Genomic DNA, 13,150 nt, shown 5'->3' on the forward strand with positions numbered 1-13,150 from the left:
GCGACGGGATAGTACAGACAGAACACATCTCCCACTTAGACAAGACACATGATGTCCTAGTTTGCTTCCCTGTTGGCTGTGATAAAACATGGATCAAAAGCATCTAGGAGAAGGAAAGCTTTATTTGACTTATATTCCACATCACAGTTCATTATCAAAGGAAATCAGGGCATGATTTTAAGCAGGAACAGAGACAGGACCCACGGAGGAATGGGTTTCTCCCCTTGACTTCCTTAAGTACTCTTCTTATACAACCCAATGCCACATGCCCAGGCATGGTAATTCCCACAATTGCCTGGGATTTCCACATCAATTATTAACCAAGAAAATGCATGGAGGTCCTTCGTCTGTTTTATTGAAATGTTTTTCTGCACAATGTATCGTCATCATGTTTTCCTCTCCTCCAGCTCCTCCTTACTCTATTCTCCTGGCCTCCCCCACCCACAAGACCCCATTCCGTTTTTTACCTCTGTCTTTAGAAAACAAACAGGTAAACAGTAAAATAAAAAGAAAAAGAAAAAAAGAAAAAGAAAACACTCACACACACACTAACACCACCACAAAAACCCAAAGTTAGAAATTGCTATATATAAGATAAAGATCAGTAAGACAAAAAAAGTCCATTTAATGCTCCTACTTCTCTTCTTCATATATATATATATATATACACACACACCCTTCCTTGGGGTATACTTTACTTTACTTTACTTCCCACTGTTTCCTTACTTGATACCTAGCCTTTGTGGTTACATGGATTGTGGTATACAAGTAGTATACAAGGAGACTTAAAAGTTAACAACCACATATTAGAGAAAACAAATATTTGTCTTTTGGGGTTTGAATTTTAGTTCCCTCACTCAGGATGCTTTTTTTCTTTAAAGTCATCCATTTACCTGCAAAGTTTATGATTTTCCCCCATCTTATAAATGTACCGCATTTTCATTATCCATTCCTCAGCTGTGGAACATATAGGCTGCTTCCAAATTCTGGCTATTAAGAATAGGACAGAAATGAATGGATTGGATGTCTCTGTAGTAGGATGCAGAGTCCTTTGGTTATATACGCAAGACAGTCATGGCTGGATCTGAGGTAGAGCTATTCCAAGCTTCCTGAGGAATCAACACACTGATTTTCCTGGTGACTGTAAAAGTTTGTACCCCTACCAGCAATGAATAAGTGTTCCCCTTTACCCTCATTCTCACCAGCAAAAGCTGTCATTTGTTTTATTGATCTTGACTATTCTGACTAAAGTGCGATGGAATCCCAAAGTAGTTTCGATTTGCATTTCCCGGCTGACTAAGGATGCTGAACTTTTTTTTTTAAGCTGTTGCTCAGACATTTGTGCGTTGCGTTTTGAGAATCCTCTGTTTAGTTCTGCATCCCACTTTTAACTGGATTGTTTTCTTGATGTCCAATTATTTTTTAGTCATTTATATATTTTTAGATACTAAGTCACTATTGGATCTGATATTAGTAAAGATGTTTTCCCATCCAGCAGCCTGAGCAGTGGTGTCTTTTGTGATACAAAACTTTACAGTTTCATGAGATCCCATTTATTAACTGTTGGTCTTAGTGTTTGTGCTATCAGTATACGATGCAGAAAGGTTTTTTTTGCTATGCCAATAATTTAAAGGCCATTTCACTTTCTCTTCTATCAGATTCAGGATATCTGGGCTTAAGGTGAGGTCCTCTATCTCTCTGGAGTTGAATTTTGTGCAATATGTGCATTCTTCTATATGCACTTTCCTAGTTTGACCAGCACCATTTGTTAAAGGTGCATTATCTTTTCCAATGTGTATATTTAGCTTCTTTGTAAAAAAAAAAAAAATCAGGTATTCATAGGTGTTCTAGACTTAGGCCTGGCTCTTCACATTGATTTCATTGACCAGTGCATCTCATCTGTTTTTATACTCATAAAATGTTCCTTTAATACTAAGCTCTGTAGTACAACTTGAAATCTAGAATAGTGATACCTCTAGCATTTCTTTCATTATTCAGGACTGTTTTAGGTTTATTATGTTTTCATATGAAGCTGAAAGTTGATTATTTATATTCTGTGAAAAGTTGTGTTGTGATTTGACGAACTGTGTTGAATCTGAGGATTGCTTTTGGTAGGTCGGCCATTTTTACTACGATAGTCCTACTAATCCATGAGCATGGCAATTTTTGCATTTTCTGGTGTCTTCTTCAATTTCTTTCTTCAGTATCTTTAAGTTTTTATCATTCAAGGCTTTCACTTGATTGCTTAGTTACTCCAAGATATTTTATTTTATTTTTTTGAGGATATTGTGAAAGGTGTTACTTCCCTAGAATCTTTCTCTGTTTATTATTTCTTTATTATTCGAGTATAGGAAGGTTACTGATTGTTATGTTTTAATTTTGTATCCTGCTACTTTGATGAAAGTGATTATTATCTATAAATGTTTCCTGGTAGATTTTTTTACTTACTTTTATGTATAAAATTGTGTTATCTATAAATAAAAGTACTTTGACTTCTTCCTTTCCTATTTGTATCCCCTTGACCTCCTTTAGCTGTCTCCTTTAGTTGTCTTATTGCTCTAATTAAGACTTCAAGTACTATACTGAATAGTTAGGCAGAGAGTAAAAATCCTTGTTTAGTTCCTTATTTTAGTGAAAATTCTTTTACTTTTTCTGTTTAGATTGATGTAAGCTGTGGCTTGTTGTATAATGCCTTTATTATGTTGAGATATAACCCTTGTATCTCTGGTCTCTCTAGGACTTTTATGATGAAATGATGTTGGATTTTGACAAAGGCCTTATTTTCTTTTTGCATTTAATGAGGTGATCATGTGGCTTTCAATCTGTTTATGAGGTAGATTATATTTATTGATTTACATATGTTGAACTTCCTCTGTGTCTTTGGGATGAAGCCCATTTGGTCAGGATGAATAATCATTTTAATATGTTCTTGGCTTTGATTTGCAATTTTTTTTTCATTTGCAAATATTTTATTAGGAAATATTGGTCTATAATTTTCTTTCTTTGTTGGGTCTGTGTGTGGCATAGGTATCTGGGTAATTGTGGCCTTATAAAAAGAATTAGGTAGTGGTAATGTTCCTTCAGTTTCTATTTTGCAGAATAACTTGAAGAGGATGGCATTAATTCTTCCTTGGATGTCTTACATCTTGTAGAATTGTACATTGACTCCATTGGTCCTTTTTTTTTTTTTTCCCCAGGGGAAGACTTTTAATTACTGCTTCTATTTCAATAGGGGTTATAAGTCTTTTTAAAAAATTGCTTATCTGATCTTGATTTAATGTTGGTAGATTGCATATATCAAAAAATATACCTGTTATTTATTTATTTATTTATTTTTTTAGGTTTCCCAGTTTGGTAGAATATAGACTTTTAAGTATGTCCTTCTGATTCTCCTGGATTTCTGCAGTGTCTGTTGTGATGTCACCTTTTCATCTCTAATTCATTAATTTGTATCTTCTCTCTCCATCATTTGGTTAATTTGGCTGAGGGTTTATAAATCTTACTGATTTTCTCAGAAAACTAATTCTTTATTTCATTTTTTAAAAAAATTTTTGTAGTTGTTTCTATTTTATTGACTTCAACCCTGAGCTTGATTATTACTTTCCACCTACTCTTTTTGAGTATGATTGCTTTCTTTCTTTCTTTCTTTCTTTCTTTCTCTCTTTCTTCTTTTTGTTTTCTTTCCCGTATGCTGCTAAGTTGCTAATATGAAATCTATCCAACTATCTTATATAGGTACTTAGCATTATAAACTTCAATTATGATATTCAATGACATGCTATTCAAGTAATGAACTCAATTAAATTATCATATAATATTCAATTAAAAAGTATCAATTAAATTCCCAAATGCCTCTAGCTGGTGTCAAGTTACCCAAACAAAAATAACCTAATATTTTGTACTTTATTTTTAAGCATTCTGTCTTTAGTAAGTTAAGGCATGAACTGTCTTCCTGGATATATATATATATATATATATATATATATATATATATGTATATATATATATATATATATATATATATCGTTCTTGTAGAATCCAGAAAGCCTGCTGAATGTCAAACCTCTAACATACATAGTATGCTGTCACTAAGTTGACACATACCTTAATTTTTGCATTCCTACTAAATATTTCATAAGGAGTTACTTCAACTCCCAAGTGTACTGATTCTAAGTGCAGATCAGGTAATTAAAGAATGGCCATTCAGTGGTTCTGTGGACCTAGTTGGACACTGGGATCTGAGTCTATTCAGCACAGTCTTTACTGTCTTATCTTTTTGCCCTTCTAACTAACAAGAAAGTTATAATGACAATTTGGAATTTGGAACATTAATATAAACTATATCTAATAATCCTCAAAATGCCACTGACAAGACAACAATTTATTGTCTAATAGAGGTTATTTAAATCTACAGACTTAGAAGGGTGTGAAGAAAAAGAAAGGAAAAGGTTATAGACCAAAAGAAAGCTGGTAATATAAGAAAAGGTCACATCTTGAGGCATATTAACTACTTGAAATGCACTTTGAGTAAATATTGATAATGTTAATAATGACATTCAACTTTTAGTGGAATGCGTTTAAATCGGGATGCTTTGTGAAATTATAATGGCTATATGCCTGTCCTAATAATAACTAAAGGTAAAATTATGAAGAATGTTGTATGATTGCTTCCCAAATGACCTTAGAAATACTGTAAGCATATGCTCGAAGGGAAGTTTACATTAATTTTGAAAAGTGGTGGTGATGGAAGAACTTTGGGGATTTTTGAATAAACTAGATTTAGCTCTGTAATATTTTAATAAAGAATAATAGTATATTTAATTGACAGTGAAATAACAATTGCCTCAAATTTTCTTGCATTTGCATGAACTATTATCTGCCTAACCCAGGTGTCACGCACCTTGTGTAGTGGTGGACAAACCAGTTCTAGTGTTTCAGCAATGGATCCAAGAGTAAAAGAAGGTTAATGAATACGATGGAGGACACAGCCACATCAACTTGAAATGACCCTCAGCTTGAAATTTGTTTTTGCCAGGCACAGGGATGTTGGCACATTTTGCACATTTATTAACCTTTAGTGAGGCTTTTTCTGCAGTAGATAGCCTTCATCCGAGTGAAATGGGCAAAGGCACCGATGCCTAAGCCAGGTCTTCATTGAAAAAAAGAAACATCAATAAGTCAGGAACGAAACGTTCCCAACAACGTTCTAGAGTTTGCTACTTATGAGTCCACAAATGTACAATGGCTATATAAGTGCAGACTACAGACTCAAAGTGGCTCCAAAGCCCTGCTCTGGTACTTGCTGTGTTGGCCATGGATAATTTATTTAATTTGGCCTCAGTTTCCTGATCTGTGAGACATAATGGATCAGGGTGAGCAAATTTTTCCTGATCGGTGGTTTTTGTTTTTTAATTTATTTTTAAAATAATTTTAATTGAAATAAAATTACGTAACTTCCCATTGCCTTCTCCTTCTTTCAGCTTCTCCAAGGTACCACTTCTCCACTCCCTCGCATGCTATTCCCCCCCTCAAGGTGATAGCCTCTTCTTCAATTGTATTTGTTACATACATATATTTGTGTGTGTATGTATATACAACACACACACACACACACACACACACACACACACACACACACACACCCTGATGAGTTTATTTTTGTTATTTGTATGTTTTAGTTTCAAGGCTAACATACAACACACACACACACATACACACACACACACACACACACACACACACACATACACACCCTGATGAGTCTATTTTTGTTATTTGTATGTTTTAGTTTCAAGGCTAACCCCTCTGCATTGGGCCACTCCTCCCTGGGGCAGGCTAATTCTTCTCCTAGAGCCAATAGTTGCCTGTAGTTCTTTGTCTAGGGATGGGATCCCACAAACTTTTCCTTGGTCCGTGCCAACACGTCCATTGATGCTTCTATTTTTGGAGTCTTGTTTATGCAGCCTTTTCAAGGAGAGACTGTTCCACGGTGGACTTCCTGATATTCTGACTCCCACAAACTTTCTGTTTCCTCTTTTTTGATGTTCCTTGAGCCCAAGATGCAGGAAGGTATAATGTAGAGGTATCTATTGGAGCTGAGGTGCTTGCGATAGATTGATCTCTGCGTTGCATCCAGTTGTGGTCTTCTGTGATAGTCTCCATTTGCTATAAAGGGAGACTCCTTTGATGAGGGGTGGTAGCTGCATTTGTCTGTGAGTATAAGGATTAACATAGAACATAGTAAGGATTTTTGCTGCTCTACCAAAGTGCAACGGTCAACATTTTTCTAAGGTCAGTGACCTCACTAGGCCTAGAAAGCTAGCTAGTTTTCCAGTACCAGAGATGATTTAGTTCCTATTAAGTGGACCTTAACTTCAATTAGACTGCTGATATTTGTCATTAACGTGTGAGTGTCAATAACTTATTCATATATCACCATGTTGGTCATTGCCCTGATCCATAGGTGCTACAGCTGGGTAGGACTGTTTAATTGGTTCCTTGCATAGTTTTTTCTTTTTGTTGCTTGTTTGTTTGGTTTCTGTTTGTTTGTTTGTTTGTTTGTTTTTTCGAGCCATGAAAGCTTACACTGCAGAAAAGAGGCTTTCAGGTCAAATGCAACTTGAGTCACCTAAGCTTTGTGTGCTAAGTGTGCAGCTTCTTCAGTAGTATGAGTCCACTGTCAACCCATGAGAGGCCATTAAGAGCTTTTGATAACTGACAATCTGTATTGTTTAGGGAGTCACTTGGACTACCCCTGGTCAGAGTTTTTAGATGAATATTTTCCAGGTACCATATATTAATATTACACATTAAAGTAAATCTTTAATAAGTATTTACTCATTGTCACTATAAATACTTGGTACATGGTAGTGCACTAAATGTAAATCTATAGGCAAATATGGACTCATATATTTGGCTGATGTATTGCATTCCATTCCACTGTATTACATGATATATATTATAATAAGTCAGACAATATATTTAGATGTTTTTAATTTGTAGTAAAAATGTAAGTAGTCAAAAACCAGCAAATTTTGCATGTTCTAGTTCCCAGACTATTTGCTACAAATTCCTGGTAATTTCTTTTTCTTTTTCTTTTCTTTTTTTTTTTTTTTTTTTTTTTTTTTTTTTTTTTTTTTTTTTTTGGTAATTTCTAAATTAGCAAAGAAAACTCAATTTTCTTAAGAAACTTAGGAATTGAGATGGGCAGATGTTACCTTTTATGGTAAGCATTCACATTAATTTAACCTTTCCTATGCTTGGAAAAAAAACCAAAACTAAACTAAACTAAAACTAAGCAACAGATGAAGAGTCCAATAAACTGTTGTTAACAAAATGTGAGTCACAGGATACTTTTGCCCTCATAAAAAATGAACCAACCAACAAATAAATAAAAATAATCAAATGTAAACAACAAGCAAAGCTCTTAGTAGTTCAAGGGAAACTGTTGCTATCAAGTAACAGGAATCACACAGGTAGCAGTGTTAGTAAAGGAGGTTTCTAAAGCCTTTCCTTGCTCCCTGATGGAGAGCTGCATTTGGACGGTGCAGTTATTCTTAGGGCGTCCCTTGTAATAGAGCACCACAGCCTCAGGTCCTGAGAACAATAGTCTATTCTGTTAAAGCAGTCTTCAGTGTCTCCATGGCAAACCACTCCATTTGGTTCCCAATTTTGGGTGATAATATTAGTAGTGATAGGAAACACACATACACACACACACACACACACACACACACTTGGGGAAGCTTAAGATTTTATTTAAAAAAGTTATGTAAATAATGCATTTCTGAAGCAGATATATGTGTTTTGATAGAAATTAAACTGGCCTGTCAAAAACAGATAAAAAACAACATTTATCTCTAGTTCCTGTCTTAAGAATGTTGGTGAGCAGTAAATTTTAAGTAAATGAGTTCAACTCTTGGATTAGAATTTTTTTAAAAGTTGTTTTTATTATTCTTTCTCATACTCTTTTCCTTGTTGTGGAATTTTCATGATCCTCAATAAAGTATTAAGAAAGTTGCCTATATTAAGCATAAATTATGATCAGGTTTTTAAAGAAAATATATTTTGAGTCTGGCTCTAAGGCTAAAGTTGAGTAAATATCAGGAATAAATTAATGTCTGTTCTTTATAAAAGCAACAGATTTTCATTTTTAAGTTTGTTCATTTATATGATTTATAGTAATTAAGCCAAACTTGCTCATGCAGTTAGTCTAATAATATATTGGACCAAAATAAGATTTTGCTGGTCAGATTTGGAAGGATTCATGCATATGAGCTTTAGGAAAGGTGTAAATAATAAAAACATCATTTGACTAGAAAAATAAGACCATCAATGCCCAGTAAATTTTAAGTAAATGAGTGCAAGCTCTGGATTAAAATTTCTGAAAATATTTTTTCTGTAGCTCTTTCTTTTCAGGTACCAATATAATATCTGGTTTTTCTTATCTGAGAAATCAATTTAAAGCAACATGCTAATGACTGACAGTTTATTTTTCTTCTGGGCTGTTTGCTTTGTTTCAGGCCTTCAGTAAAGGTGTAGGAGTTGAACTAGGGTGGTTGTCAAAATCCAAAGCTACCTTTAGGGAATCTTTTATCCTCACATTTTCTAATTGTAAAATAGAGGAGGTCAGATGACTTCAGAACGAGATTAGCCATGAAGAACCCACTAGCATGTTATCATGGAAGATGTGTGGATGGTAGAGATGCAGACCTTTGGAATTTTAGAGATGTTTTGGAGCAAAGGAACACCTTTAGACCATACAAAGAATGCCTCCTAGGAGTTACCCCGGTAACGTCGAGTTAATACTAGCCTTAGGAACGCTGTACTGCATGGCCTCTCACCTGATTTCCGCTGACGATTACACTGGAGAGCAAAGAGGCTGACATACATCCATGAACACTCATTTAATACTTAATGTGTGCCAAGAATTTTGCAAGGTACTAACTAGAGATACAAAAATGAATATGGAACAGACAGTTTACTGTTCAGTGTGTTGATGCCTTGGGATCTTTTTCCTCTTCCTGCTTAAGCAGCTTTTGTTACTGGGAGAGTTGCCTGGCAGTATACTCTGCATATTTTTGTGCTTCTTTCATGGCTGACTTTACCTTGAGAAAATGCAAATGCAGTTCTTTTCATCTTCCCAATGTGGTCAAAGCCTGTTCCACCCTTTTCCATGTTGCTGTTAAGGCACCACCTTTCCTGTCCAGCCTACCTCTGGGCAACCCCTGCTGTGACAGCTGAATTGGCCATGTTTCATTCTGATGAATAATGGGCCTGGTCACCCCTCAGTGCCTTCCTGATTTACTCACAGGTCTCTGGGGGGTATCACCAGCAAATAAATCCCTTGCTTGACTTACCATGGGGTCCTTTTTCTCTTACTGAATTCTTTTTGGTGCTATTTGCTGACTCCTTCGTTAGGATGCCTCAGCTCACCCAAATACTTTCGTGCCCTGGGTGCATCTCTGTCTATGCAGCCAGGGCTTGCTGTAGCCGAGTCACTGACCTATGAGTCTTCCCACTCAGCATCAGTGTACCCTCATTCTCTGGTTTTCTTTTTGTTAACTTGCAAAACTAGTATGCATGTGGGCTAGCCATTTGCTCCACCTATGCTCAAAGAGCCAACTGTGTCTTTTTTCATAGAGTCAGTGTCATTGGCTAAGCCTTCCTGTCTCATCAGAAAGCACAGGTAGCCAGTTGTGACCCTGGGCTACTGCCTTGCACACACGCACACACATACACACACACACACACACACACACACACACACACACACACACACACACACAGCACTTTGGATTGTGTGGTGGTTTGAATAGGAATGAATTTCATAGGTTTATATTTGAATGCTTGGCCATTAGGAAATGGTACTATTAGGAGATGTGTCCTTGTTGGGGTAGGTGTGGTCTTGTTGGAGGAAGTGCATCACTATGGGTGGGCTTGGGGTTTTAAATGCTCAAGCTAGGTCCAATCCTCCCTCCCTCCCCTCCTCCCCTCCTGCCTGCTATTCCAGATGTAGGACTCTCAGCTACCGCTCCATTATCATGTCTGTCTGTGTGTTGCCATCCTTCCTTCCAGGATGATAATGTTTTCCTTTATAAGAGTTGTTGTGATCATGGTGTTTCTTCGTAGCGACACAACATTGACTAAGACAGGCTGCATGTGAAATAGAAGAAATCCGAGGAATGGCGGCAGACTGCCAAATGGCCAAATGGCTTTTCTTCCCTGGTGGCCTCTATTTCTGTGGATATGTCTTGGTGCCAAACCCTGACTGATTTTGGTAGAGCCTATGCAAGTATTTTGTCTCATTGCTTTAGATGAATACTTTTACCTTCAGAAAGGAAGACTACTGAGAAAACCAGAGGTACTCTCAAAGAAATCACATTAGGTGACCTGCTGACTTTGGACTATTCTATAAACTGTCCACACCTCTTAAAACTAATTCTACCATGATTTTTGCCTTTCAGTGTTCTAGCATCAGGAAAAATCCCCACAGAATTATGTTTCTAATCACCTTGGACAGCCCAAACTTCTGCAAAGCCCCAGCATTGCAATTGAACATTTACTGGTGTAGGCTACTTGTAAACAGGGCGTGTGAAATTGCAGCCTCGCTTTCAGGGAGTGCTGACAACAGGGAGAAGGAGGAGGAAGAGTTCAGCAGAGATTTTTGGTAGCCAAATACCAGCTGCACATGCCCCTCGCAGCCCTCTGGGTAAGCCGGAGCAGCCGCCTCCTTCCATTCATTTTTCTCCCACTCTAAGCCCAGAAGCCCCCGTGAGCAGTGACTACAGGACTGGATGTTATCTGAACTCTCGCTGAATCACAGCTGACAGGGCTGCTATTTCTAAGGCACAGACTCGCTCTTTGAACAAAATGCAAGTGCTGTGTCTTTTCAACCTGTTCTTCAACAGTGGAAGCAGCAGGATTCCAGCACTGTATAATAACTGTCAGAAACAATTTCTGCTCTGTAAGTGAGGTGAAGCAAAATGTCAAAATATTTGAATACATTTCATTGAGGATATCTTCTTTTAAATTAGTGAAGGCTGGAGAAGAAGAATCCCATTCTTTCACATAATAAATATGCATGGAACTGAGGAGCCACGTGCATTCTAATAAAGCTGAGTCCTGGTGTGTTGATGCATTATAGGTCCACAACAATAAAACACAATAATTACTAGTTAAAGCGATGCCAGGGTTGGCCTTTTACCAACATCTCCGAACATATAATTCATAATAAATTTAGTAAGGCTGAAGTTGGCCTGTTAATTAACCTATTTTATGCAATGACTAGGGTGGAGGAAGCAATCACATAATCCAGAGAGGCATCCTCCCAAATGTGCACAGCTCATTACTGGCTGGACTCTGTATTTTTTTAAATTTTTTTTTTTGGGTCCATGCACCTCAAAGGACCCAGAATTCTGGTTTGTGTTAATATAGATGAGAAAGTTTGGGGAGGATGCTAAAGTGATATGTAACTACATAACTATCAGATATCTAAAAAAAACTGGCAGGGAAGTACAGACACAGACAGGAGGGGTTAAGGGCTTATTTTTCAAGCCAACAGCTTGGGCATGAGGTGAGGGCGGTGCTGAGAGAGGTAGGAGACTTGACTGTGCATATGGACATTTCCTTTTTTTTTTTTTTTTTTTGGCATCAAAATGATGAAAAGGATACAGACATATCACAGAGCTGATAGCAGGAAAGAATACCAGAGAAGATTCTAAACTACAAAAACCAGAAGAAATAAGACTCATAAGAACAGAGGGTGCCACAGTAACACAAACCAAGAAGAAACGTCCTCTGAACTTACATTTTTTTCTGGATTAGCTACTGCTACCTAGTACACTGACAGGAAGAACACACAGAAGTCATGGGCAATAACCAGGCAAAGGTATATTTTTAGAAAGCATCATAGGCTGAGGATACAGCATGGGCTATGTGCACAAGGCTCTGGGTTTGAGCCGCAGCAGTGGAGGAGGTGTTCAAACAATCCTTGAGAAGGTGTAGACTTGCTCTCCCATTCTTCTTTCACACTGAACAAAATGTGGTTGAGGTTCTACCCAGAGGCTAAAAGTGAATAATTACCCTAGTCAGAGAAGTGAATATGCTGCCAAAGGGGCAACTCTCTAATGTTGGAACCAACTGGCCAAAAGCTAAATTTCATAGCCAACATCCAACAAGTAGAAACACACCTGTACCCTTGAGCTCTTGCACTTAGTTCACCCCAGGAGACGTTGGGTTTGGAGAATGTGGAGCAGGCAGGCTGATAGACCACGTCTTAGTTGCCTTTCTATTACTATACTAAAGTACCATGACCAAAACTAACTTGGGGGATTGTTGTCTCACATTTCCTCATCACAAGGCATCACTGGGAGAAGTCAGGGTAGGAACTCCAGTGGGAGCCTGGAGGCAGGACCTGAAGCGAAGACCGTAGAAGACTGCTTCTTGCTAGTTTGCTTGGTCCACCTTGCAGGTTCACCTGGCCAAGGGTGGCACAATCCACAGTGGGCTGGGCCCTTTAACATTAATCATTACTCAAGAAAAGTCTCCACAGACGTGCCAAAAAACTCAATCTAACGGAGCAAGTTTTCAGTGACGGTTCCTTCTTCCCAGATGACCCTACTTTGTGTCAAGTTGACAAAAAATTAACCGGCATAGGTAGGGAAGTCACCTTACTTCTGGTCGTTAGTTGACCCAGAACACCATTGATAAAATGAGTGGGAAATCAAGGGACCCCAACACTCTATAAAAATAAAGCCAGAAGAAGAACCAACATTCCTAAAAAGCAACACAGCACACAGCTGTGAAAAAACAGTCATCAGAAAGTAAGCGATTCTAAAAAATTCAAATTTTATCCTTGAAGTTTAAAAAAAAAAAATGAGGGCTAAATGTAAATTGAACAGAGATTAAAAACAGATCACAAGTCTGGTAAATACAGTTGAAGCTGTCTTAGAACATAGAAAGGTAAGGATAGAAAACAATTGCATGATGTGAGTGAGGAACGTATGGGGATCTTTACCTAATGTCTAACATCCACTCAGTTGGTTTTTCAATAGTAGAATCAAGGAAAAAGAAAAAAAAAATGCCTCCTAAGCACAAAGCTTCATCTTAAAAACAGTGAGCGCAGAGACTGCAGAAGTGCCCAATTATG

Source organism: Acomys minous (assembly GCF_964271855.1).
Source record: "Acomys minous genome assembly, chromosome: 1".
Classification (NCBI taxonomy): domain Eukaryota; kingdom Metazoa; phylum Chordata; class Mammalia; order Rodentia; family Muridae; genus Acomys; species Acomys minous.